This window comes from Pinus tabuliformis, chromosome J, assembly GCF_031772625.1.
Source record: "Pinus tabuliformis cultivar Carrire ecotype Pingquan chromosome J, CPIR1, whole genome shotgun sequence".
Classification (NCBI taxonomy): domain Eukaryota; kingdom Viridiplantae; phylum Streptophyta; class Pinopsida; order Pinales; family Pinaceae; genus Pinus; species Pinus tabuliformis.
Genome location: NC_142295.1, coordinates 1,033,537,056 through 1,033,564,938, shown reverse-complemented (window position 1 = coordinate 1,033,564,938; position 27,883 = coordinate 1,033,537,056).

Sequence of the window (27,883 nt, the reverse complement as noted above, 5' to 3'; positions counted from 1 at the left end):
TATATATGCAGCACATAGAACAGCATCAGCCCAAAACATTATCTTTACATTTTTGAAGAAGAGCATGGATCGTACCATATTTAAGATTGTCTTATTCATTATTTCAGCTACACCATTCTGTTGGGGATTATAAGGCACAGTTGTTTGATGTTTGATCCCATGTTGGTGAAGATAGTTTTCAAATTCATTTGATGTGTATTCTTTTCCATTATCAGTGCAAATAGACCCAATATGAGATTGTGCATCATTTTCAATCCATTTATGAAAATTATTGAATGTTTGAAAAGCATCAGATTTGTTCTTCAATAAATAAACCCAACATATTCTGGTATAGTCATCAATAAATGTCATGATATATTTATTTCCATTTGCAGAAGGAACAGGCATTGGACCACATAAATATGAATGAATGAGTTCAAGCTTCCTATGTGCTCTTGAATGTGAATCATGAAAAGACTATTTTCTATGCTTTCCTAGAATGCAAGCATCACATTGCTTAAGTTTCCTAGGAATTGTAGGCAAACCAGCAACACCATTTTTCTTCAATAAGCGGAGACTGTCATAGTTCAAATGTCCAAATCTAGCATGCCATAATAAACTTGATGGAAGTGTACCTTCTTCATGATGACAATTGTATGAGAAATGTTGTGCATGAGCAGAGGTTCCTTGCAACTTGAGAAGCCTTTCTTCTTCTATTCCCCTCATGACAAGTGAGTGGTCAGATGCTTTTCTTACCTCAAGCTTGCCATCAAACATATGAATGGAGTGACCTTGCTGGCGGATGTGGACCAAGGATAGCAAGTTTCTCTTGAGCTGTAGGAGATATAGAACATGATCCAAAAGAAAGTCTAGAAGACCAGGCAGTTTAAGCCTGATTGTGCCAAGCCCTGATGGATTGATTTTTTATTGATCTGCAAAGTATACTACTCCATCAACATTGTCAGTGAAATCTTCAAAAAAATATTTTCTATGAGTCGTGTGGTAGGTTGCTCCTGAATCAAGCAGCCAATCATTTTTCCAAGAATCAAGTGAAGCATTAAATAGATCTTCATTTACTCCAATGTTACATTGTGCCACAACATAGTGATCGGATTCAGGTGCTTTACCTTTGTCTGTATCATCAGTTTTACCTTTCTGTTGGTTTCTTTTCTGCTCATTTTTGTCCCATGGTAGCTTGCATGTAGAGGCATCATGTGATCCATTTCTTTTGCAGTGCAAATCTGCCTTTTCTCCTTGAGAATGTCTGCCCCCCCTGCCTCTGAAATATCTTCCTCTTCCTCTTCATCCACCTCTTCCTCTTGTAGAATCTTGAGCAGGATGCTTTTCTTTATGAGCAAGGCACACAGCCTCTTCAGAAGATTCGGGGGCTGTCTTCTTTCCAAAAGCTTTCTCTCTTTCAGCAAACTTTTTCACAAGAGATTCAAAGGTTATATCTTTGAGATTTCCATTTGCTTGCAATGACTCAAGATAATTGGAGTAAGTAGGATAAAGTGACTTGAGAAAAGCGATAAGAGGAATATCCAATTCAACCTTAGTGGATTTGATATCATGCATTATAGATTTTACTTCAGATGCAAGAGCAAGAGGATCATTATTTTGCAGTTGAAGAGTGAAGAGTTTAATCATGAGTTGGACAACTTCAAGTGCAAAATGTGATTCATAGATTTCTTTCAGCTTTTGTAAGGCTTCAAAGGCAGTTGAATATGACAAAATATGGCAACTCACCTCTTCATTTACAGATGCTGCAATTAATGCATAAGCTTTGCTATTCTTGTTTTCCCAAATGACGAGCTCTTTGTCTGAGGTAGGTTGTACTGGGTCACTGTCTCCTTCTCTGACACACACTCCTTTCCACAACTCATTGAAAATGATGGTGTGTTTTATCATCTGGGACCATTCAAGATAGTTCTCCTTGCCAGTGAGAACTATTCCCACCATGGATATGATTGAATGCATTCTATAAAAAAAATATTTTTTGCTGATAGAAAAATACTTCTGCCAATATACAGTAAAATTGTACTCAAAAGGGCATTCTCAAAAGATTTCAACTCCACCATGTGACCCATATAAATCCATCATTATATAAAACCACCTCATATAAATCTCATATAAATTTTATATAAATCCACCATATAAATCTCATATAAGTTTTATATAAATCCATATAAATCCACCATTATATATGCATATGGCATACGTCCCCTTTTAAAAACTCAATTACCATGTCAGCAGAATAAAAGGCTGCGGCTGAGATTTACCTGCCCGGTCAGCATAAGCTCAAGAAACAGTTCATTTTCTTACTGCCATTTTTATGAGCATTGCAAATTGCTCCCCACAATTTCCTTGGAGTGAGAGCCCTCTCATGGAAGTTATTTTGGCCAAACTCATGCTACAAAGGGCTCAATTTTCTGAAAACAACTTGTGAAGTGCAGAAACAACATGAATGGATTCTCTTCAAACTATTTGGAATAGGCACGAGTACATAATGTCCATAGAGGTGTTAATTTCTCTTGATGCCGAATAAAATTAAAGAATCTACAAAATGAGGAAAACAAACATGAACTCCACAATAGTCCAGCGCCTAATTATGGTTCCATATCTTCAACGCAGCCTTGTATTGGTGGTTCCTGCGTGGAGACACCAGAGAAAAAATTAAAAACAACTGCAAATGCCTCTGTGTGAAGTCTGAAGCAGTGTTCAAATCTCCACGATACCCCGCTTCTCCATCAGACTCCAAACAGGACCACGCTCAATATGACAGTGTTCTTTTCCTCCAGCGTTCAACGTGACAGCGTTCTTTTCCTCCAGGGTTCAACGTGACAACGTTTTTTTTTCCTCCAGCAATCAACGGAGCAGTGACAACGTTATTCAATGTGACAACGTTTCTGGAGCCAACGCATGTGCTTTTCTGGAGAGCTTTAACAACAGAGAGCAGCGTAATACATAATATGAAAGGCAACGTTATATATGAATTTTCAACAGTGGTATAGAGGCCGTAACATAAACTGAATTGGGCGTACTATGGTATGGGGAGACCAATAGTCATAATTACAGCAAACGCAACATAAACTCGGCACTCAACGCATTCAAACGGATGGTCAGACAGCGTTCAAATGTGACTGATAGACAGCGTTCAAAAATTATGAAACGTTTATGGATTCTAAACGTATTCAGATGAACAGGGCACAGGTCTTATAAATAGAATATGGCAGAACGCAGGCAGTATCAGACAGGCGTACAACACTCAGTCACTGAATTATATGGAGAGAAAAGGAGCAGACAAGGGAGTTATAAGGCACAAGAGCTAAAAAAGGAGCTGGCTCTGATACCATGTCAGGCCAGGCAGTAACTCCATTAAGCAAAAACTGATTCGTGTTATCTATTCCATCAGATAGGTCTATTATATACATGAGGGAGAGACTGTTCAGTTCATCTCCCGATGACTGTTCATATTTCTCATTTATTTATTTACATATATTTACCCAATCACAAGGATTAGGTGTCAACATCTTCGATCACTTTTTTACTTTTTCGGATCGAGGCCACTCATTATGAAAAGTACTCCTTGATCGTAATGGTCAAGCGGTTCTCTTGAGTATTATTTTATACTTTTTCAGGCTCGAGGGACACAAATTTATGAAAAAGGACCTCCCCTGGAGTTTTCTTTTCCGTGTCTTTTTCAAACTCTCTAAACATGAAAAAGACTCCAAGTTTTACCTATGTCAGACTCGTTAAACCCTGATGACATTGGACTCATCATCATGATGGGACTCGAGCTTCTCCTTCCTAGGGCTCGTTAAACTATCACTAGGTTGGATTCGTCTGAAGGATGAACTTATATTACAAGCATATGCTATCCCCTTCAAGCTTGTTTTCAAAAATAATTGGGGTACTCGCCAGAAATGGTGGGGGAAAATTTGGAAGTTGTCATTGGTTATCTACGGCAGCTAGTCACTCTTGAACATCGACACTTTTGCTTCTCGTTGGGTTGGGGTATCCTCACATCGTCATTTGGCCTTCCATGGTTTTGGGTTGCCATTTTGCCTCATTCCATCTGATCCATGTTGTCTCTGTCAGACCTCCGATCCCTTGGTACCAAAATGCTGCCACATTCCGGAGTCGTGTCGCTGATATGTTCAAGAGTATAATCCTTCTGCAGTTATATCCTTACCTCCTCCTCTGATACTCTGTTTCACCATCTACCACTTGTTCCTTATCTCGTGTCGTTGATGGGGGAAACATTATGGCCCTCCTACGATGGATCATCTCCTATCGACGCTAGCTCATTATCCAAGAGATTGGTCTAGAGATCCTCTTCAGTACCTTGGAGCTTGCATGCCTCAATGGCAAGTTCTTCGCACCTGATGACAGACTTTCATCATTGGTCTTCGATTGGGTGATTCCACGAGTGTTCGACTTCAGCTCATTTTTCACACTTAGTGGATTGTACTGGACCATACCTTGAGAGCCATTGGCATTATTGGTGGTTTCTCTCACGCTTGTTAATAGTTTTCATCATTGACCAGTAATCAAGTGATTTTCTATCATGCTCGACCTCAGCACATCTGTTCGCATGCTAGAATTTGTACTATGATCAGTTGGGTTTCAAGACCCCGAACTAAGATTACATATGTTCGGGTTGCGTGGATTGGTTCGTGATTACATACATGACTCTTTGATGGATAGCTGCGACCATACCTGAGTCTTCATGGATGGCTGCGACCATACCTTTGTCATTATATATGGTCTTATCAATTGGGTGGCTGCGTCCATACCACAGACCAAGTTTCATATGTCTTTGGATGGCTACGCCTATGCCTAGACTACATGTAGTTCACTATCAGAGATATCAATTGTACTTGTGCCTGCAGGTTCTTCAAGGTGGTGTTCTAGTTCGGTCATGGTTTCATAAAGCATTTCACCCCTCCCACTCTCTCGGGCTTCATGCTTTAGGGGGCATCTGTTACACAGTAATTTGTCACTGTCCTCATCTCAGTCCCTCTGCTGTGTCATGTGTCAAATAAACATGTTCATATCTTCCCACTCATGCAAGAAGATTAAGCAAATGCTTTCTAATGCTGCCAATTGACCCTCATTCCCTAAGTTTCTGCTTCGTCGCTAGTAAACCCTTAAAATCCGCGACGGTTCTCTGTCATGCACTGTATCGTTGCGACATCGTCGCTAGTCCCTAGTTCATGACCTGCGACGATCTATATTTGGTGAATTAGTTCAAACAGTCGGCCTTCTAGACGTTTCTAGAGCTGGTTGTTGGGTCAGTTTGGGTCGCCTTTCCACCTCTGGGATGGTGGTTCTGTCTTTTGTGCTGCCTTCCTTGAGGATAAGCTCCCTCTCCCTCATTTCATGGAGACTCCTTCTCCTATAAAATCACTCACCATTGCTATGATCTGCTAGTTCCTTTGGTTGTATAGTGCGGCTGTTGCTTTTGAGTTTGGTAGATAGCTGTGGTGTGAGTGTGACAAGTGTGGGATTGCTTAATAGTTTGCAAGAGGTTGTGGAGTGTCCTTAACCTTGTATTAAAGCTTGTAGGTGAGAGAGAGAGAGATATTGTTGTTTGGGAGACCCATCTTTGAGAGTGAATGCTTGAAGAAACATACTGGCTGGACCCTCTAAGAAGGCTTGCGACGTCAAGACTTGGTTGTAAGCTTTGCTCTTGATTTATCATTAATACAATAAATGATGATTTCCTATGTCTTGTATGTAATTTACTTGATAGCTCATGATTTCTTGACTTTATGAGTAAATAGATCATTGTTGTTTCTTGGTTACGTGCTCTGTTGTTTTCTTGTGGTGTTTCAAGTTGATTTCTCATTAAGGAGAAGGAAATGGAAGCTGGAGCAGCACAACGGAACTTCATCAACCACCGGTTTGAGGTAGGCCTCCAACGATGACTATTTAAGGGAATTAATTATTGTTTTGTCCTTACTGTGACTAGACCCACTCTAGGGCTAGAGGGGTTGCCTCTGTCCGCAGAGGGAACACTTTCCTACTTCACACCCGTTTTTCACACAACAACATTTTAATTCAAGTATTCAAAGACTTTACGTACTTACCTCGCGGTCCTTTGAAAAAGTGTCGCTCTACCTCACTATAGCTGACTGAGGTGTCGACCACGAATTCAGTAACAAATCCTTGTATGACACGATTGAGCCAATGATCGATAGTGCGGGCGATCTTATCCTCTGATGCTTCCAATCTTCACACTAGCTCTGGGGTCCACACAATAGGACCGTCAAGTTTCCACCTTCCTTAGCTATCCGCTAGCTTCCCGATCCACTCGTATAACTCAATAGGGAAAGAGCAGAAAAAGATCTCATGGATCTCTGTATACAGGTACCGGTCCAACCATTGTTCCTTTAGCAAAGCAACTTAAATTACAAAAGAGTTTTGAGTGGAAACCATATGATCCTAACAATTTTATATGTGATAGGAGAATGAAGAACAGGTTGTTCCCATATATTCACCACAAAATTACAGAAATTGAAAAATATGCAAATATGGATGAATGGAGGGAAGGTACCCTAGTAGAGCATGATAGTGAATAGGTCAATTTTGAGAAAGTTATGAGAGATATTGAGAAAACACTTGACTTGGATTCTTTTGGGTAGGTACCATTTAAGTTATCTCAAAGGTCAGGAGTTGGTGCCTCCAGTGCTGGAACCTCTCAGCAACCTTCACAGGAAACAAGTATACCAGCTACAGGGTCATCAAAGGGCAAGGAATTAGAGACCAGATTTCAACACACTGAACAGCCTACAATGTCCAAGCAGCCTGAAACTTCCAGAGAACAGGCTCAAATATAGACTCCTCCCACTCAGGTCAATATAGGAGAGCCTCCAATTCTGCAAACTCCTTTAAATGAGGAAAGAAACAAAAAGAGAGACAGGGAAAAAACTACCCCTGCTAGTGAACCATCAGGACAGCCTGGAACAAAGAGACAGAGATTAAATCCCCTTTCAGAGGAGGAATTTGCAAAAGAAAATATAGATAGTCAGAGGGAAGAAAGAGTGGAAAGCCAACAAACTTTCCTAACAAGAGGAACATCCACTAGCTCTCAGAGGCAGGAGCTAGAAAGGCAGAAAAGCATAGAGATATCTTCTTCCAAGCCACCAGGGATTGATGCCTCAGACATCAAAAAAACATTCACAGAAATAAAAGCCATGAATGATCTATTGAGGCTGCAGGTTTATAACTGATATTTGAAGATGGCTCCTACAAATCAATAGAGATTGGTGTTGGCCTATGACATCAAAGAAGGCAAGACCATAATGAACTATTTCAAGCCCAATGTGCAGTAGCCTAGATCAGCAGCAGATTATCTCAGAAAAAATTTTGAAGTCATGGCAAAGGATATCCATCCTTTGGATCAAATTGAGTTGCATAAACAAACGGGAGAAATGATTTACTCAACCTTGACTGGCAAGGCAATGATGGCCCACAGGTTACAAAATTCTTTGGACAACACTACTGCTTAACTACACTTGGAAGAGGCCTCCTCTCAAGCCAAAGATAATAGAATAAAAACCTTAGAAGAAATAATGATTGGCTTGGGCCATGATCCCAAATATGCAAAGGCTACAAAAGCCTTAATCAAAAAGAAAGATGAAGATCTTGCTGCCCTAAGTAAGCAACTAAAACTGCCACATTCAAGACATCCACAGACTGATGAGGTTATAAAGCAAAAATCTGAAGAAGAGCTGATGGATTTACTCTTAAAGCTCAACGAACGGCTGAATGATACTGAACAAGCACTTGAAAAGGCATTGAGGGATAAGCAGGGAGAGTCAACCTTCCAGCCTCCTAATGTGATACCAGTAGTATCAACAACAGTCCCATCAATTCTTGGAGCAGCATTGGCACCAAATATTCCAGCAGTCATAGCAGAGGCAGTTACAGGTACAACAACAACAGGAACAACAGGTGTAGCACAGGGCAGTACTGCTAATTTGAGCACAGAAGAGCTAATAAAATCAATGGAAGACCTGAAACTACAAGTTTCAGAACTAAATAAGCTAAAGGAGCAATATGCCAAAATGGAACAAAGCTATGATCTCTCAAAGATAAATGTTGCAAAAAAGACAAGAGAGATTAAAGTGTTAGAAAACAAAGTAAAATCATTGGAGAAGGATCTTACATTTGACAAGCCTCTAACAGAAATCAAGAGAATTCTTTGGGCCAACATCACTCAATCCATAAATGATGTTTGGCCTTCTATCCAAGTGATTTTTGAGCAGATTGATCTTGTGAAGGCAGCCCAAGAAGAAATCCAAAGAACAAAGGCAAAATTAGGAAAAATGCCTGAGGAAGCCAACAGGCTTATACATTTTTTGAATACTAGAAATAAAGAACAGCTGGAAGAGTTAGGCATTAATGACAGGACATAAACCATTTTGGAAATCAAAAGGGTATTAACCAAGAAAACTTTGATGTAGAATTTAGAAAGAAGATGTCATGACATCAGGCAAAGATTAATGATTTTATGGAGAAGTTTGATATTTTGGAGAATAAAGGGCTACCCAGTCCTTTAGTGATTAATGACAGGTTAATGAGGCATAAAGATTATGTGGAGAAATTGAATAATTATGCAAGCAACCAAGCAGGTTCATCAACAAGTGCAACAGGGATAAAAGAATTTCCTACATGCAGGGTGCTCTACGACAACCTAGAGAACTTATTCTACGTCGAGCATGAACTAAAACACTTGTTCCCAATTCAGCCTACATTTTTCAGGTATACATAAAGAGATTAAACCTTCGGAAAGCTTCAAAATACCACAGCCAAAATGGTGGGAAGAAATGCTTGAAATTTTGTAATCTATTCTAGGTAAAAGGTAAATTTTGATTTTTACTACAGCCAATGAATATAAAAAGGATGAAAAGAGAAAGTGTATCAGTAGGAAGGTAAAAACAAATCATCTAGCACATAATTACATCAAGGACAGCAAGAGGTCAAATCATAGGGCCTAACTCCAACACATTCTCGAAAATAGGGATAGCTAACCATTCAGTTGCCCTATCTATCATCTACGATGTCTTCTAGCCCTATTTTGTTGAAGGATATGATTAGTCACCCTAGTTTATATCTCACTTTGTTATGAGATATTTCATTGTAAAAATTTTTGTACAAATACCCCCTCAATTGGAGTATTGAGGATGGATTCTTAGACATTGCTGTAATATTGATTATTTTGGAATAAAGTGCTGATTGGACCAACTTTTGTATGGCTTGCTGGATAAAGAATTGAAGCAAAGGACTTTTCACAGATTTCTTGAATCAAACACTGGATCAATAAGTCCTCTATACCTTATGTTTTAAAGTTTTCCTCATTTATTATATCATCTATGTTTCACATTTGAATGATAAACGAAAAAGAATAATTCAGAATATGCCTGATTGCACTCTATTTTCAATCGTTATTATTCTCCATGTTTTCTTCTGAATTAGGATAAACAGTGAAATCTTAATTGCTCCTGTTTTCTAATTCGTTCATTTTGATTATTTATTAAAGAATACTTAATTTCTCTTTATTAGCAATTATTCAAGTTCCCTCTTTAAATATGCTGAAGGATTCTTAACTGCCCTTCACCGATTTTGAGCCCATTCCATCTATCCCAAGTTGTTATTTGTTCCATGTTTGACCATCTTGCCTTGTGAAACCATCCTTTGTTAAGAAACCAAGTCCTATTAAGCCATCTTCTTTGACTCCATTAGCCCAATGGCCTAAGCTACTCAGTTTTACCCCTCTGCTACTGAATCTCACCACCCAAACTCAAACAAAACTCCTAAACCTCACAACTAGCCTAATATCTTTCAAAACCAAGATAAAACATAAAGAGAGAGCCCTCTCTAGATACAGATTGGCTAGATTCTGTATCTAAAAGTTGGTTTGTGGTTACCTCAGACCCCTTTCCTCTTCCAACAACTTCAAGGAAAATCTGAGTGATAACAGCTTCAATACTAAATATTCTCATATGCATCTCTCTAATGTTTCTTTCTAACACAATAAAGAATGCAATGAGTGCAATGAATGCTCTCCACCATGGTAAAGAATGTAATGAATTCTAGCATTGTATTAATTCTTTAACGCTCGAATATAAGAATGGAATGCATTGAACACATTGAGTGCTTCTTGATATTGTAAAAGGTTTCCATATGGTGAAAACCTAGATATTGTAAAAAGATAAAAAAAAATGTTGACCATTAATGATAACGATAATGATAACAATAACGTTGCCATAAATTAACTCCATACGCAGTCCAACCTCATAATTTTCAAATAAACACTGCATACAACTGTAATGTTGGCCAACAATACAATTGTAGCACTGCTTCTGCTAATAGTATGATTGAAACTAATGATATTCCTATATTAGTCAAATTTTTCAATCAAAATTTATAACATTCCCATAATGCATAGGTTGACATAGTTATGCACGCATGGATTCTTTGTTTTGTAACGGTGCAATAATATTGTTCCTATCAATCTCAAGTTTGGCATGTGTTGGTATTCTAGATTGATTCCTTGACATCTGTTTTTAATTCTACCAACCCTTTTTTCCAAAACGCATCCATGTGCAACGCATCCATACGAGAGTAGAGATGATTAATTTGATTTTTCAAATAATGAAATTCAACCATAAAATCCTGGTCAAATTCATTGAGTCTTTATTGTATTCCATTTCCCTTCGTGATTGTCTTGTTTTCCCATATGTAAAGGAAAAATCAAATTATCTCTTTGTTGTGATAAATGTTTAGTCCATGATTAGCTGCACTACTTTGACCTTTCTCATTTGTTGATAGTGGATGTTCTGCTAAAGCATTCTCAAGCAATGCTACAATAGGTTATGTCCCCACAATCTCACTACAAAATCACAAACTTTGTCTCCATTTAATACATACTATTTTGTTTCTAGTCATTGTTTCATTTGGTAGCCATCATTGATGTAGGGATAAGTTCTAAAATTGTGCTTCAAAGATCCCTTTTGTTTGAAATGGAGTGCATCCAAATATGGTGCATATCCTTATTGCTCGTGTGCAAATAACTTCCATCACTCATCACAGAGGTAACACAGTTTCAGATGCTTGGAGTGGAATCATCTCTTATTACTCTCGTTGAAATTGAAGTTTCTACTTGTCCAGTCTCAATTCAACTCCTTCCCATTATTAAAAAGTATCTTGTATGGCACTCTTGAGCTTTATACATCCATTTTTCATGATCTTTGTTTCTCTTTGGCTCACAATTTTTCTATTGTAATCAGATGCATGAGCATGTCTTGTTCTCAAATATTTGTATCCACAATCGCAATCAAGACCATTCAGAGTCTATTGGTCTTTGTTGAGATTGATGCACTCAAGATGGATCCAAATCTTTTAAGTTTTAGGTTTTTGTCTTGTTTCTCCATTTTTATTTGCAGCATTTGGAAGTATTGCAGATTTTGTAGAAGCCTTTATGCAAAAAAAAAAATCTCTTGTTATCTTTCAACTTTTCTTCAGATTGCTTCACATGTCTCTTACTACTTCATGTTCTAAAAGAGGTAACACATTCCCTTTTGTAACTTTCTTCTTTCCAATACAATTATGAATTTATGCATTGTATAAAATCAACTTCTGATCCAAAATATCCTCAAGCACAACACCTGCCTCTTTCATTTGTTGCAAAAAACACTTTGTTTGACATAGTTATTTCCAAAGAATTGTGATGATTTTGTTTGCAATTAGGAGAGGTGTTCCTTCAACTTCATCATGTTTTACAGATTCATTATGAGTACAACCCTCTTTTGCCTTACAAAAATCTTCAACATTATTAAAATTGTGATGGAGCTACTATACAAAACTTTCAGATCCTCTAATTAAGTTGGCCCAACATACTGTAAAATCATTTTTCTCTAAATCCTTTTGAGATATTTCTGAATTGGTGGAGGATGCATCATTGATTTCAAATTCTTTCCAAGATATTGGAGATGACTTTTCAGTGGAGTAATTTTCTTTTTCTTTTCTTGCAAGTTGGATATAATATAGTCATAATTCCATCCACTAAATCGTTCTTTATTATCTAATATTTTATACAATATATTTTCCACAGTATAGATGTATTTCACACCTACATATTCAAATATTTGTTGTCAATAATGGAGCTTCTCTTGCCCTTAGTTGCTACTGGTCTAACACTGACAAATTCTTATTTTCTTTCTTGAGGAACTCCACCTACAACCAAGCTAGGTCGCTGGTTTCTCTTTATTCTTTCTCTTCCACACGTTAGTAGGTTATTGTTTGCATTTATTGAAGTAGTTTCCATCTTCAATCTAGTGCTCTTTAGAATATAAGAAACTTACAATCCTTGGCTTTGTGGACAAGATTATTACACACAAAACATCTTGTGTGGCCAAAAAATAGACAAAATGGAGTATTTCTTTTTGCATTCATGTTTTTATTTATATACACTTTGCATTCAACAACTTCATTCCCAAATTCATTACATAAATGACAATAACCATAAAATTGATTTGTGTACCTGGTGTATGGTTGTCTTCTCTGTTTGCTTGCTTGAGGGAGCCTTGTCATTTTCTTTTGTTAATTAAACTTGATTTTCTTTCTCTTACATTCTACTGCCACATGTCCATGTTCATGGCAAGAAAAACATGTGATATTTTTCCTAGGAGAAAAGAATCTCCTTTGAGATCTTCCGAACTTGCTCAACTCATTTTTCAGGAGAGAATGATCTTTGTGTAGTGAACCCTTTCTTCATCTCAGTCATTGGATTTTGATATTACTGCTTGTTTTTGTTCTCTTCTTTACTAATCATGGTGCTTGTCCCTTCTCCTACAGGTCCTTTTAGGAAAGTTTCATTATCATCTTTAATGTTTGCCTTTTATGAGTTCTTCATGAAGGTAACCTCCTCTTCTAGATGCTTACACTGTAGGTCTCTCTCCTTGAATTTATTGCTCATCACCTCTTCTAGTCTCCTTTCTTCTTCAAGTTGTGTCTTCAAGCTAATAAATTTGTCCTTGTACTCATGCTCTTTCTCATCACATATCTGCACCAATTTCTTCAGATCTTTGTTTTCATTCTTGAATCTTTGTATACTAGCCAATGACAAGTCAAGCCTAGCTTCATTTTCATCTGTCTTTTCTTCATGAGGGTCAAGTACATTCAAATAGGTAGAGGTTTCATTTAACTGAATAATTTCCTTTTGAAAAGGTTTTTTCTCCTTCCTATTTCTCTTTTCTTTCTCTGCATTGCTACTACTAGCCTCTCCATGCATGAGATGCAATGTATCCCAGATTTATTTTGTAGAAGTTAAATCTATGACTATATCAAGATCCTTATTATGAAGATTGTTATACATGACACATTTTGCCTTAGCATTCCACTGTTTTTCTTCCAAAGAGGGATAATATTTGCAGTAACCATCACATACAAGCTTCCATACACTAGGTCCATAGGCTATCAGTTCAGTTTTAACCTTATCTCTCCATTCATGAAATTTTGATGTACTAAGCATAGGCACAATTTGACAGTCCATGACTCAACTAGAACTACCTTCAAGCTGTTAGGCTTATACCGAAGGAACCTGCTCTGATACCAATTGATGAAAAATTGACTAAACTGAGGGGGGGGTGAATCAGTTTAATATATTCATGGAAATTAAAATTATTTTCCTTAATCTCATTAACTGAAACATTGCATGAACAAATTAAAAAATAATGACAAACATATTGAATATGTGAACAACAAGTAATAAGCTAATCAAAACATCACATCAGTACATAATAACAACACATATTGACACCAGATATATGTGGAAACCCATAAAAGGAGAAAACCATGATTTTATTATTGTTGTGATGCAAAGGCAAGCTCCTACTCCTTATTATATCTAATTTTCTATAGGCTCCAACCTACAAGAGGTTGCTACCTCAAATTTCTGCAAGCTGCAACATGCAAGGAAGCTCCAACTCCCATATGTTTTCTACAAGCTACAACCCATAGGAGGCTCCTACCTCAACATGATCCAACCTGATGTTTATCGAGCCACTACTTGAAAGGAGATTACAATCCCATTATGCAAACAAGAAACAATAATGTGCTGGTTTACCTGGTCATAAATTCTGCATATCTCCATCTTCATTTCAGCCTCTTCTTCCCTCCAAATCTGCATCACATAAGCTTCATATGTGCCAGGTAACTAATGCATAATACCTCAATCAACTGTCACAAATTATCCCACTCTCTAACCTCTCGATGCCTTCCAAAATCACATCTTTTATAAATATAATTTTCTCGATGTTTGTATCCCACATAGGAATATGAATTGAATAGGCTTAACTCTTTGCCTTCCACTCATTCATTTCCAAACTTTTCATATCTTGAATATTAGAACACAAAAATAAATAATCCATCCAATATTAATTCTAGCCACATGTAATGATTAAATGCATCAACCTAATTCCAACATCAAATAAAAACATTTATCATTAATGCATTACAACAATATTTGCAACATCTTTACCTTTGCCTTGGAGTCTTGACTTTGCATCACAACAATTCAGCTCAATCAACAATTTTACATCACAACAAATTCTTCAATATAGCAATCTCTGCAACATTATCAAAACATTTCAATGCATCACAACTCCTCCTCCTCCTTCTGCTCCTTTGCATTGTTGATCTTGTTCATTAGTGTATACATTGCCTTGTTGTTTCTCGTTTACCTGTTGTTTTTCCTTCATTGTTCCTTGTTGCTACTCCTTTGCCTTTTCGGCTTCTTGCTACTCCTTGCCTTGTTGCTTCTAGCTGTTCTTTGCTGCTCCTTGCATTCCTTCATTGCTCCTTTGCCATCAATGAAAATAATACCACCAATTAATTGTTTAATTTTGACCATTTGATTCAAAAATATTTCTGGAATCTGCAATCCACATAAAAGAAATTCCATTTTGATGTGTTACAAATATTAAATGAACCAAATTCTAATGCATCAGAAAATGGGGATAACATCCTAATATTCGATTTGAGTGGAAGAAAAACTTGGATGTTGCTGTGCTTAGTATAAAGAAGCACAGGATTGAAGTCAAGGAAGTCAGAGGAGACACCATCTCGCAGGTGAGGATTTTGACAATAGAATGGTACACCATTTTGTGAAAGAATTTAAAAAAAGAATTAAAAAAATCAAGATATCCTCAAATGCAAGAGCACTTAAGAGACTTCACAGTGCATGCAAGAGGGCCAAGAGAAAGTTGTCTTCCCCTATAGAGGCCATCATTGAAGTACCTTGTCGCCATGGAACCCAACACTGTCATTGTAAAATAAGGAGAGCAAAGTTTGAGGAGATGAAGATGGATTTGTTTAAAAAATGCATTGACATGGTTGGCAAGTGTTAGAACAAGGAAAAGCCAAATTGACAAAGTTGTGTTGGTGGGAAGTTCTATGCGAATACCCGAAGTGTAGAAGTTGCTTAAATATTTCTTCAACGGCCAAGAGTTATGTAAAGATTTCTTCAATGGGTAGGGATTTTATAAGATCATCGATGTCACTAGGACCAATTATGAGTCAAAATTATGTGTTATTATCTTGGAGTTTGAAAATAGTTGGTAACTTGGTTCGAATAAGTTTAACCGAACCATCTTAACAATCTCCTTAAATTCATTTGAATAACCTCTTTAAATTTGACTTTGGAAAATTAACTTGGCCCTAATCATTTGTCAACCATCTTTCTTGAGATTTCACAATTATAATGATTTCACTACTGCATATTACAATTGGGAAACAATGGAAATATGTAGTTTTTCTTTTTCATAGGAAAAAAAACAAAAAAGTTATATTATGAAATATGAGTGAGTTACTTCATTCTTTTAGTTTTGCTTCTACAAGACTATTCATGTTCTTAACATAAATATTACTATCTTTCTTTTTATCCTTATGATTTCCTCCTTCTTACATAAATTTGTATGTCCAACAAAATACCTGCATCGTACCGTGACTTACATTTCAGAATATAACAAAAACAAATATAATACGATTTTTTTCATCATTTTGGAAACGACTTTATCATATGTTTTGTCTTTTAGTAATAATCTATGCTACCAACATTGGTGAGGATAGCCTGCTCATAAACAACGAAGAAAAACTTACCTGGAACGTTAGTGATGCCCCTTTTTGATAGGTTGTCTGTGATTGTATATTTTTCTCTATATATGTGCTAGAAAGAGATGTCCTGGAAGGATCTTACTAGTGTCCTAATGCGTGGAATCTAGTTTGACAGAATTGGTGGGTTAAAATATGTATAATCCTTTACCCAATATATAATTCCCTTTGCATCCCCTAAATTTGTAGATGATACAAATCCAACCATTTTTCCATTAAAAGGATGCCCCATAGTGAAATGATCTCAACCCTGCTATTTGTCCCTGTACCCCCCTCCCACTAGTAGAGATAGAAATGAAAAATTTCAATTATGATGTATGCACCACATCCACATTTCCTCTGTTGGCAGGCCCCATCAAAAAAACACAAGGGGAATTTTCTGCTAATATTCTTGATTTTGGGCATTCTTTTCTGTGTGTTTTTTGTCCTAATTCCACATTCTTCATAGTATGTCACAGGTTGAAGAGTGACTTCCTTGGCCACTGGCTCTTTCGTCTAAATTTTTTTCGAGTTTCTAAACCTCCAAATAGCCCTTATAATCAAGAATGGAAGGTAACGATGTGTTGTTTATTTTTTAATCCATTTTCTCGTACATTTTTCCAGTGTTATGTGCACCTTTAGTGTGCCAATGTTTAGTGCGTCCAACACTCCATCTCATACCACCCTTGCAAAAGGACATCTTAATAGCAGATGATTTGCATCCTCAGCTTCCATTCTGCACATGTGACAAATATTGGGACCGTTAAAACCCCTATGATGTAGCTAATCCCATCTGAGATATTCCCTACTTCCAAGCAATATTGAGCCATTTGAAACTTGTGTAACTTTCGTTTGTTTTTGTAATATTATGATATATCTCTTTTACCATTGGTTGCTTTTTCTTATACCTGCCATCCCATATCATCCTATCCTCCGTTTCTGTAATGCATATTCATGTTTCTTGTAATTTGTTGGTATATGCTTCCCATTCAATTGCTTGATTGCCCATGAAGCCCAAATCTATTGCTCTATACTAGTTTTTTTATGAAAGTTAAATGATTGTAGTCCTTCTTGATCTGAGATATGTATTTGATATCCTTGTTATAGAGGAAATGCATTTATGTCTATCGATAAGGAGTGATTCCCCGTGATGCCCTTAATGGCATCCAAACCAATCTCAATCATTTTCCCATTTCCTACTTTCCACTTCAGAAAACGCACCATCCAATTACAATCCTTTAACATGTTGTTCCAGATATATGAAGTTCCCTTCTGTCCTTTAGCTCCTTCCCTGATCCATATGGTAAAATGCTATCCATTCATATATTTGTCTCTTATAATCCTGGACCATATGTTTTCTTTTGACATCGCCCTCCACATGTTTTTGATGATTAGGGCCCTATTAAATTGATGTGTGTCCAAAATGTCCCACCCGCTTTGATCCACATGCCTAGTTATCTTTTCCCATCTTACCAAATGAAATTTTTTCTCTTGGTAGAGGCCCGACCATAAAAATATAGCTATGATAGAATCCACCTTCTGCACAATGGTTTTAGGTAACATGAAAAAGTGCATCCAGTATATGGAGATGTTTTGTAGTACCGACCAGATGAGAATCAGATGCCCTCCCATAGTCATCCATTTTAGAGTCCATCCTAAAAATTTATTTTCAAATCTTTCTATTAGCTATTCCCATTCCTTTATTCCATATTTATTTGGTTTTAGTCTAAAGCTCAAGTATGTGAGGCCTCCATCAAGATGAGTGGAAGTTATTCCAAATAGGTTGCATATTTCCCTACACATACTGCCCTCTGGGTCTGCAGAAACCATAACTATTTTTGTCTTGCTCATTTTCAGTCCCGTGGCCTCCCCAAATTCAACCATAATCTGATATATGTACTCCCATTCTTGTCTGTTTTCACTTCCCCTGAATAACAAGTCGTCTACAAACATCAAATGAGTGATGTTGATGTTTCTAGATACCTGTACACTCGATAGTAAAACATTACTCCTCGCTTGTCGTATTCGACAACTCAGCCCATCCATGATAAGAAGAAATAGGAGTGGGGATAATGAACAACCCTATCTCAAGCCCTTGAAAGCCCTGAAGAAAATTGTGGGGGATCCATTTATGAGGACTACATAATTTGTGGCGGTGATACATGCCATTATCCATTTAATGCAGAATGGGTTAATGCCAGCCTTGTGTAACACCAACTTCATATATTCCCAGTCTACACAATCGTATGCTTTTACCAGATCAATATTTAACATGCATGCTTTTATCCTACGAGTTTTAATAGTGTGCATACATTCTTGTGCAATTTCTATGGCATCCTGTATCTGCCTTCCATCCAAGAAACCAAACTATTCTGGAGTGATGTGTTTAGAAAGGGACCTTTTAATCTTGGTAGCTATCAATTTTGATATCATCTTATATACCATATTACAGAGTGAAATGGATCTGTAATCAACAAATGAAGAAGGAGTATCCTTTTTGGCTATTAATGCAATGAAAGTGGCGTTCATGGCCCCTGAAATGTAACCCTTGGTCCTAGATTCTTTCGCCACTGCGAGGAGATCGGGAAACATCAATTCCAGAAAATGTATGAAGAGTTCAACTCCCCAACCATCCAGACCTAGACTTTTGTCCTTTGCACATGCCTTTAAAATTGATGTCAATTCCTCTTTAGTTATCGCCCCTAGGACAACATTATCTTCTTCAGTGAACATGACAGGTAAATTTGAGATGAAATTCATTTGAGTGGAATGTATATTTGTCTACTCTTCGTATTGTCTTTTGAAATGATTGAAGGCCTCCTCTTCAATATCCGACTGTGTGTTTATGACATTTCCCTTCTTATCCTTAATACTTATGATAGATTTTTTTAGTTTCCTCTTGTTTGCATACATGTGGAAAATTTTTGTGTTTCTGTCCCCCTCCTTCACCCATAGAGAGCGACTTTTAAGCCTCCATTCCTCTTCCTCTTCTAAGAGTTTTTTCCTCTTTTCACCCTCCAGTTTCAAGATTTTTTCCCTATATGCTACAGAGAAATATAAAGGGTCCAAGGGGTCATTATAGTAACCCAATGTCGTTTCATAATCCACCAACATCTTGATTCTGGCCCTCTTCTTATTCCTGGCCCATTTAATGGCTTCTTTCTTGAGGGCCCTCAACTTCTGGCATATGTAGCCCATATGGTCTCTCAGGCGAGGAGTGATTTCAAGGATCTATACCTTGGATACTAATGTCAAAAAATTCAGAGCTTTCAACCATGTTGCATTGAATTTAAAGGGATATGGTCTCTTTAGTGTGACTCCTTCAAAAGTCAACATGATCGGAAGGTGGTCGGATACAAAATATGGGATGATCTTTGATATAATCCCGATAGTGATTCCTAAGATTGAATGATTGATTATGAAATGGTCCAGCCTCTTAGAAATTCCCTCATCCCCAATGCGCCCATTCCACCAAGTGGGGGTGATGGGGATCAGGATCACATCTTGAAGGCCATGTGAATCCCACATCTCTGAAAAGTAAGATGAAAGTGGATCTATGACTGTTCTTTTCCCCCAAATTTCTTCCTTCCCCAAAGAAAAGTTAAGGTCCCCTGCAATGATCAGTGAGTCCAGCCTGAGGATGCCAGATTTCGATACATGATCCCATAATTTTCTCCTTCCAGAGTATGGTGCATAGATGTTTAGGATGTGAAATTGCGCATCGACCTCAGAATGTAACCTGTAAGTAAAATCCCAACAAATGAGATGTATGCATGCAGTGTAATGGCCTTGGGGTTCCACATAACACCCAGGCCACCTGAATGTCCAGTGGCATTAGAAGTGCATACATACCAATCCAGACAAATGGATAGTAAAAAATCCCAAGTCTTATCATGTGAACACATGGTCTCCTGAAGGAGGATGATAGTTGGGTTGTGCACCTTAATTAGACCACACAGAGAGACATGGACTGCAAGAAAACCTTGTGTGTTTTTCCCTCCCATTCGTCCTGAACTATGACATCAATGAATGTCTCATAGAAGAGTGTGTACAGCGCATGCATGTTGTACAAATGCCCCATCCTAGAGTCTAGTAGATGGAAATGACTGGTCTCCACGACCCCTCTTCGATAGTGAAATCGACTAAACAAGAGAGCCTTGCAGATTTGCCAAGGATTTGATGCCACCTCAGCGCCTTCCGAAACTAGCAGGAAATGTCACTACATGTGGTCCCTAAAAAAAATAACCACTATGTCTAGTATGCCGAAGATGTTAAAATAAGCTAATTACTCCCACACGAGGAGTTGGTTAAAATTAGAGAGTCAGTTAACTGAGTATTGAGTCAAGTTGAGTCAAGTCAAGTTAAGTCATAGTCGAATTTATAGTGTGTGGTTGCATGTCAAGTTATTTTAGGCGAGTCACTAGTTGGAAAAGGTTAAATACCCTTCACCGGGTTCATTGTAATCATTAAGTTTTTGTGTGATCAATAGAAGAGACACAACTCATGTGTTTTGTGTGTGAAAGTTGTGTTTAAGCTCCTCTGCCTTTCCAACAAATTGGTATTAGAGCTGAGGAAGGATCACAAAATTTGTGGTGCTTGTAGATCGAGTGAGAAAAGGGCCAAGAGAAAAAGGCCAACATTTTTTTTAATAAATTTTTGTTGCAAATTTGTCAAACGGTTAAAGAACGCTCAAATTTCGCAATTCGTTAGTGTAAAAACTGCGCAAATATCGTTTAACTACGATTCTGAAAAAAATATCAGGTTAATTGCGCAGTTTATTTTGTGTCAGGGTGCACAAGCCCTGTCACGTATGGGAACCCCGTGAGGAATTGGAAAACATGAAAACCGTAATTCGAAATTCAAAGCTTTCGTTTGAAAAGGTCACGTAAGATTTTTTATAAAGTTTTTAAGGTTTGCGTATACGATTTCAAAAACTTTTCATAAAGTTCAAGGTTTTATGCACACGAGTTTTTCTTTAAAAATCTTTTTATTATAAAAAGGTTTTTGAACGGATTTTTAAAAAGGTTATTTAGAAAGGTGCTTTGAAGGGCCTTTCATAAAGTTTTGATTTTGGGTGAGTTTTATGTTTTTTTTTTTTTCCGAAGGTGGCAAAACCTATCAAACTCAGGTGTCAAACCAACAGTGAGGACAGCCATCTCTGGCTGCTATCCGCGAATGTCGGTTTGACTCATCACCGTTATCAAGGAAAACCACGCCACCTGTAATAACCCGCCACCTGTTATCTCTGGGTGAGTTTTATGTTACGTGAAATAAAGGGGAAAGATTTTATAAATTAAGAATTTATAAAGAATTTAAAATAAAAAGGAGCTTTGAAAGTTTATAAAAGGAGAAATTTAAGGTTTTTTTTTTTTTTTTTTCAGAAGAGAAGTCTTGATAAAAGATCATTGTCTCAAATTTTCAGTCCCAGTGTCCATCGTTCACAAGGAAATCTTATGATGTGTGGAGCATTAAGATGGTGACCACGTTGCAAGCTCATGATGTCTGGGATTATGTCTAGTCTGAGTTTTTAGAACCTAAGGATGAAGCAGAAAAACGAGCTCTCACTAATGTGGAGAGGGATCTATGGAAGAAAGACAAGAAGAAGAATGCACAACCGTTGTAGCTTATCCAACAAGGAGTGGACCAAGCAATGTTCCAGAAGATTATGATCACATCTTCAACAAAGGAAGCATGGGATACTTTGTCGACAAGCTATAAAGGTATGGCCAAAGTCAATATTGTTAAGTTGCAGAATACTAGGAGAGATTTTGAAAATTTGCAGATGAAGGAGACAAAGGACATCGATTCTTTCATGAATCAGGTCATAACTGTCGTAAATCAGTTAAAATTTTATGGCGAGGAAATTAACGATCAAACAGTGGTTGAGAAGGTCCTTAGATATTTGTCTACCAAATTTTATGTTGTGGTAGCAACCATAGAAGAAGCGAAATATTTGACATCACTGGCAATTGATGAGTTGATGGGATCGCTTCTATCACATGAAGAAAGGATAGACAGAAATAAGGATTCCACTTTAGAAATCGCTTTCAAAAGCTAGGTCTCTATTTCAAGAGGCAGAGGTCGAGACAGAAGTAGATCGAGAGGCGGAGGACGAAGCGGAAGATATGGTGGTAAGAGAGATGACCGAGAAGAGCATGAACATGAAAGTGGAAGAAACTGCAGAAGCTTCAAAAATAAACAACGAGTTGACAAATCAAATGTGAGATATTATTATTGAAATAAATTTGGTCACTATGCCTATGATTGCAGGAAGAGGATAGATGATTAAGGGAACCAGAGAGCTAATGTCACTACAGAGAGTACTAACTCCATGTTCCTAGCTTTCCATACCATTTATGAACCTTCTGATAATGTGTGGCTATTAGATAGTGGTTGTAGTAACCACATGACAAGAAACAAGAATTTGGTTGCAAATTTGGATCAATATGTGAAGACAAAGGTAAAGTTGGGAACTAACAAGACTGTGGATGTAGATGGCAGAGGAGTGGTCAACATTCTGACCAAGCAGTGGGAGCCAAAGAAAATCTAAGAGGTATATTATTTTCGTGGTCTCACACATAATTTGATAAGTGTTGGTCAATTGACACATAAAGGATACAAAGTTATGTTTCAAGGTCAAGAATGTGTTATATATGACAAGACCCCAAGAAAACAGCTGATAGCAAAGGTGCAGATGATGAGGAACAAACTCTTTCTTCTAGTCACGAATTACAGTGACCAGGTCAGTTCTTTTACAGTTGCATGTTCTAATGATTATTGGTTATGACACTTTCGGGTTTGGACACTTGCACTTTTCTGGTTTAAGATTGTTGTAGCAGAAATAGATGGTCAGAGGATTACCTCCCATCAAAGAACCTTCTAGTACCTGTGAGTGTTTCATCTTGGGAAAGCAGCATCGTGAATTTTTTCCAAAGGGAGTTGCATATAGAGCAAAGGAACCTCTTGAGATAGTGCATACTGACTTATGTGGACCTATGAGGACACAGTGGATTGGTGGAAGTTGTTACTTCCTCACTTTCATTGATGATTATAGCAGAAATACATGGGTTTACTTCTTAAAGAAAAAGTATGAAACTATTGCAAAGTTCAAAGAATTCAAAGCCTTAGCAGAGAACCAAAGTGATCGATAGATCAAGGTATTGAGGTCAGATCATGGTGGTGAATATGATTCAAAGGCATTCCATGAGTACTGCAAACAACATGGAATTAGAAGATAGTTTACAACTAGGTACACACCACAATAGAATGGTATAGTAGAGGGAAAGAACATGACAATTACGAACATGGAAAGAAGCATGTTGAAAGGAAGAAACTTGTCTAATGAGTATTAAGTAGAGGCAGTTTCATGTGCTATTTATGTGATCAACATATCCCCTACAAAGAGTGTGATGAATAGAGTACCAGAACAAGCATGGTCAGGTATGTCTTGCAATGTATCTCATCTCAGAGTATTTGGATGTGTAGATTATGCACATGTGCCTAAAAATCGAAGAGGCAAATTGGATGATAAAAGTGAAAAGTGCATATTTACTAGTTATAATAAGCAATCAAAATCTTACAAATTGTATAACCCTGTCACCAAGAAGACCATAATTAGGAGAAATGTTGTGTTTAAAGAACAAGAGTCATGGAATGGGACTGTAGACAAAACAATTGATGCACAAGTACCACTGATGGAAGTAGATGATGTAGCAGAAAAGGAGAAACAAGAATCACAGGTGCAGACACCAAACAAAAACACACCAACAAGGACTCCAATATTTTCTGCGCAACATGGATCTTGATGCAGATCAACATATTGAGATTCTCCCAACAATCAATCAGGTGACGAATCAAGAAATGGTAAGAGAAAGATGAGAAGTCTCAAATATGTTTATGATGATTTGGAAGTTAGTTCAAATTTTGCATTGTTGTCATTCCGACCTTCTTCGTTTGAAGAAATAATCAGAGATGAAAATTGGGTGCAAGCCATGGATGAAGAAATTGAAGCTATTGAAAAGAATGATACATGGGATTTGGTTGATTTTCCAAAAGCCAAAAATCTCATTGGTGTGAAATCGATGTACAAGACAAAGTTGAATGAGAAAGGTGAAATTGAGAGATTTAAAGCAAGACTTGTAGCAAAAGGATTCTTGCAGCAATCGGGAATAGATTTTGGAGAAACTTTTACTCCGGTAGCTAGATTGGATACTGTAAGAGAAGTTCTAGCCACAAAACCTCAGAACAAGTGGAAAGGATCTGAAGTTGAAGGTAAAGAAGATAGAGTTTATAGGTTGAAGAAAGCGCTCTATGGACTTAAGCAAGCGCCTAGAGCTTGGTATAGCAGAATTGAAAGCTACATGATCAAGAATGGATTTTGCAAAAGAAACATTGAGCCTACCTTATACACAAAGGTAAATGAGCATGGACAATTTTTTATTGTTTGCTTATATGTTGATGGCATGATTTATACAAGTGATTTTGAGTTAGATGAATTTAAAGCAGCCACGGTGAAAGAATTTGAGATGACAGATCTTGGTCTCATGAAATATGTTCTTTGCATAGAAGTTTAAACATCTGAAAAATGATTTTTTATTTGTCAAAATAAATATGCTAGAGATTTGCTAAAAAGATTCAGGATGGAAAATTGCAAACCTGCCCCTACACTAGTTGCAACAGGTACAAAGTTAAGAAAGGATAATGAAGGATCAGATGTCAATCCAACTCTATTCAAAAAATTGGTTGGAAGCCTCATGTATCTCATAGCTATAAGACCAGATATTATGCAAGGAGTGAGCTTGATTTCCAGATTTATGGAGACCCCAAAAGACACACAATGGAGTGCAGGAAAAAGAATTCTGCAATAGATAGTAGGAACTAGAGATTGTGGCATAATGTATGCAAGCACAATGTTAAATTTGCAACTAGGGCCAAACTCCATGTGGGTCGGCTTATTTATGGCAGCTGATATTTTTATTGGATCCCTCTCGTCGAGAGGTGTAAGATTGATCCAAAGATCATCTGATTCCGCTAAGTATTTATGGAGATATGAATTTATTTTGTTTATGTAATTATTATCAAGCCGACCAGCTCTTATGTAGGCTCTAGAAGCCCAACCGACGTGTCTATTCAATCATCCGTTTTTAGTATAAATTGGCAGGGACTTGAAGTCATTTGAAACACATTCTTGAGTGATCTCCTCCTCTCCACGTCGTGGGTTTTTGGAGAAGGAGTGAGACACCAAGAGTAATATGCTGGCCTTATAGTGATGCCCTAGCCACAAGTTGATCTATGCAGCAAATAGAGACACATATACGTTGTCAAATGGAGATATCTCATACACTAGAATGTAAGACCTTATACGCAGTCATGGGAGATATTCGACGCAGTGAATAAAGACTCATCCAAAGCAGTCATGATCTGTTCATGATTACGCTGTTCATAATGGATACGTTGTGGATATTATAGGCTGGTATTCAACGCAGTCAATCAAGTTATTAACGCAGTCAAGGAAATGTTACAACCTGCACGCTGATTCATGCTGGAGACTATTACGCTGTCAATAGAAACCCTATATGCTGAGCCGACAATGAAGTTAGTAACGTATACACAGGTATATGCTGCCCAGAACTTCCACTGTAAATATATACGCAGGTATACGCTGCCTAGAATAGTCATGTTATACGCATATTCCGCTGTAAATTTATATGCAGGTTCCGCTGTAAATATATACGTAGGTTATACGTTGCCCAAAATAGTCATGTTATATGCATATTCCGCAGTAAATATATACGCAGGTTATACGTTGCCCAGAACAGTCATGTTGTAAATGCAGTCAAAGGTTATACGCTGCCCAGAACACGCAGTCATGTTGTGAATGTAGTTAAGGGTCATAACATGCAGTCAATGGAACAATTATAAATGCAGTCACGGGAGCTCTCATACGCTGTCCAGAAGATCTGTTGACGTAGCCATAAAAGCATAAATCTCACATAAAAATATTCGGGTGGTTCTGAGATTTCACAGAAGGGGAATTGTTGTAACGAGATCGCAGACATCGATCTGTAGTCAAAGCTTGAAGCTGCTGGAAGGAGACAACAAAACTTGTCTAAGGGCATCAAGTATTACTGTCTTGCTATGACTCTATGATGAGATGAGGATTCGGTGAGGAAATTCTTGGCACATGTAATCAACGTATTCCTGTGACAAATAAGATCTATGAAACCCTACAACAGTACTAACTCAGCATAGGAGTATATTACAATGAGAAGACTGGATCTGTCATTCTCAGCGTATTTGGGGTAGCAATGTAATGTTGTACGATGAGAGCAGCATAAGAGTCATTGAGTATACATCAGATGGGTGCAGATCCATGATGTTGAGAACAGCTCAGTGATATTTGGATACAGCACAGCATGATGATATGTGCATGGGCAGCACAACGATACATGGGCAGCATGAGATCATGGAAATGAAGGGCAGCATGATGATGGATAAGATCATGGACATGAGCAACGTGATTAGTGCAGTATGGTGCAGTATGAGTGGTACAGCAAGAGAACCAGATGCGGCACGATGATAGGTGAAGGAGTCACCTTGGAGAATCAGTTGAAGCAGAATGTCTTCAAATGATCTCATTGTTATAGAAGATGATCTATGCTTAGATCTAGACAAGTCAAAGTGTTGACTTCTGTTGTAATTGTACTCTCTCTCTCTCTCTCTCTTTCTCTGAGAACTTTGAAGATAAAAGAAGATTTGATCAAAGGGTTTCCCCACACATTGTGGGGTTTGTCCCTGGCTTGCGCCATATCTTGTGTCCTCTTGTCTTGGCTTGTCTTCTGCATATTATATTTATGTTCTATCTACAGTTTATCGTAATGCTGATGTGATTGCTAACTGTGAAAATTTAAATAAATTTCTCTAGCATAGAACATACCAAAAATTAACATGGTATCAGAGCTGAGGTGAAGACAATGCCCAAGCAAGAGTGAAAGAGAAATCACCGAAGACAGTTGGGACAAGACAGAAGGAACAATGGGTTCCTCATAGTTCACCTAGGGCGAAGTCAAAGCAGAGAATGTTATCAGAATGGTGCAGCGAAAGATTCTGTTGGTCCATCTTAAGATCACTTCATTAGGAAGTTCGGATCTAAGGGTGGAAGGAAAGGCGGATGCCTTGTTGAAATAAGTTCGGCCGTTATGCGAAGGAGTGTCCGAATGGCAGAGACACATCTCTTGATGAAGATAACAATCATTCTTGGGACATCTTCCATGATCAAAAGAATGACTGGTAATGCAGGACATGATCGACTCTTCCACAAAAGAAAGGAACCCCAAAATCTCTTTTATGTACCTGATCGAACATGATGTCCATCTCGGAAATGGAAGTCAAAGGTTACAGGGTGGCACTTATCGATGAAAAGGTACATAGATCTTTTAAAGATACTTTTGAGTTCAGGGTTGTATCAAGTTGGAGGAAGTCCACTGGGGACCATGTCCATTGACTCAACACCGGAGGTCTGTGAGTCAGATGGTAACTAGGATGCCTGAATTCAAAAGAAGCATGAAAGTACATGTCTGAAATGTACCGAAGGAAAATATTATAAGGGGACCATTCCCCTCATGCAGCAGGTTCACAGGTTTGGAACAACCTGAGGAGTTTGAGAATCATGATCAAGGAATCTCATGTATACAGGTGGAAGAAAGCCCTCTATGGCTTGAAGAAAAACACCTCGGGCATAGTATGA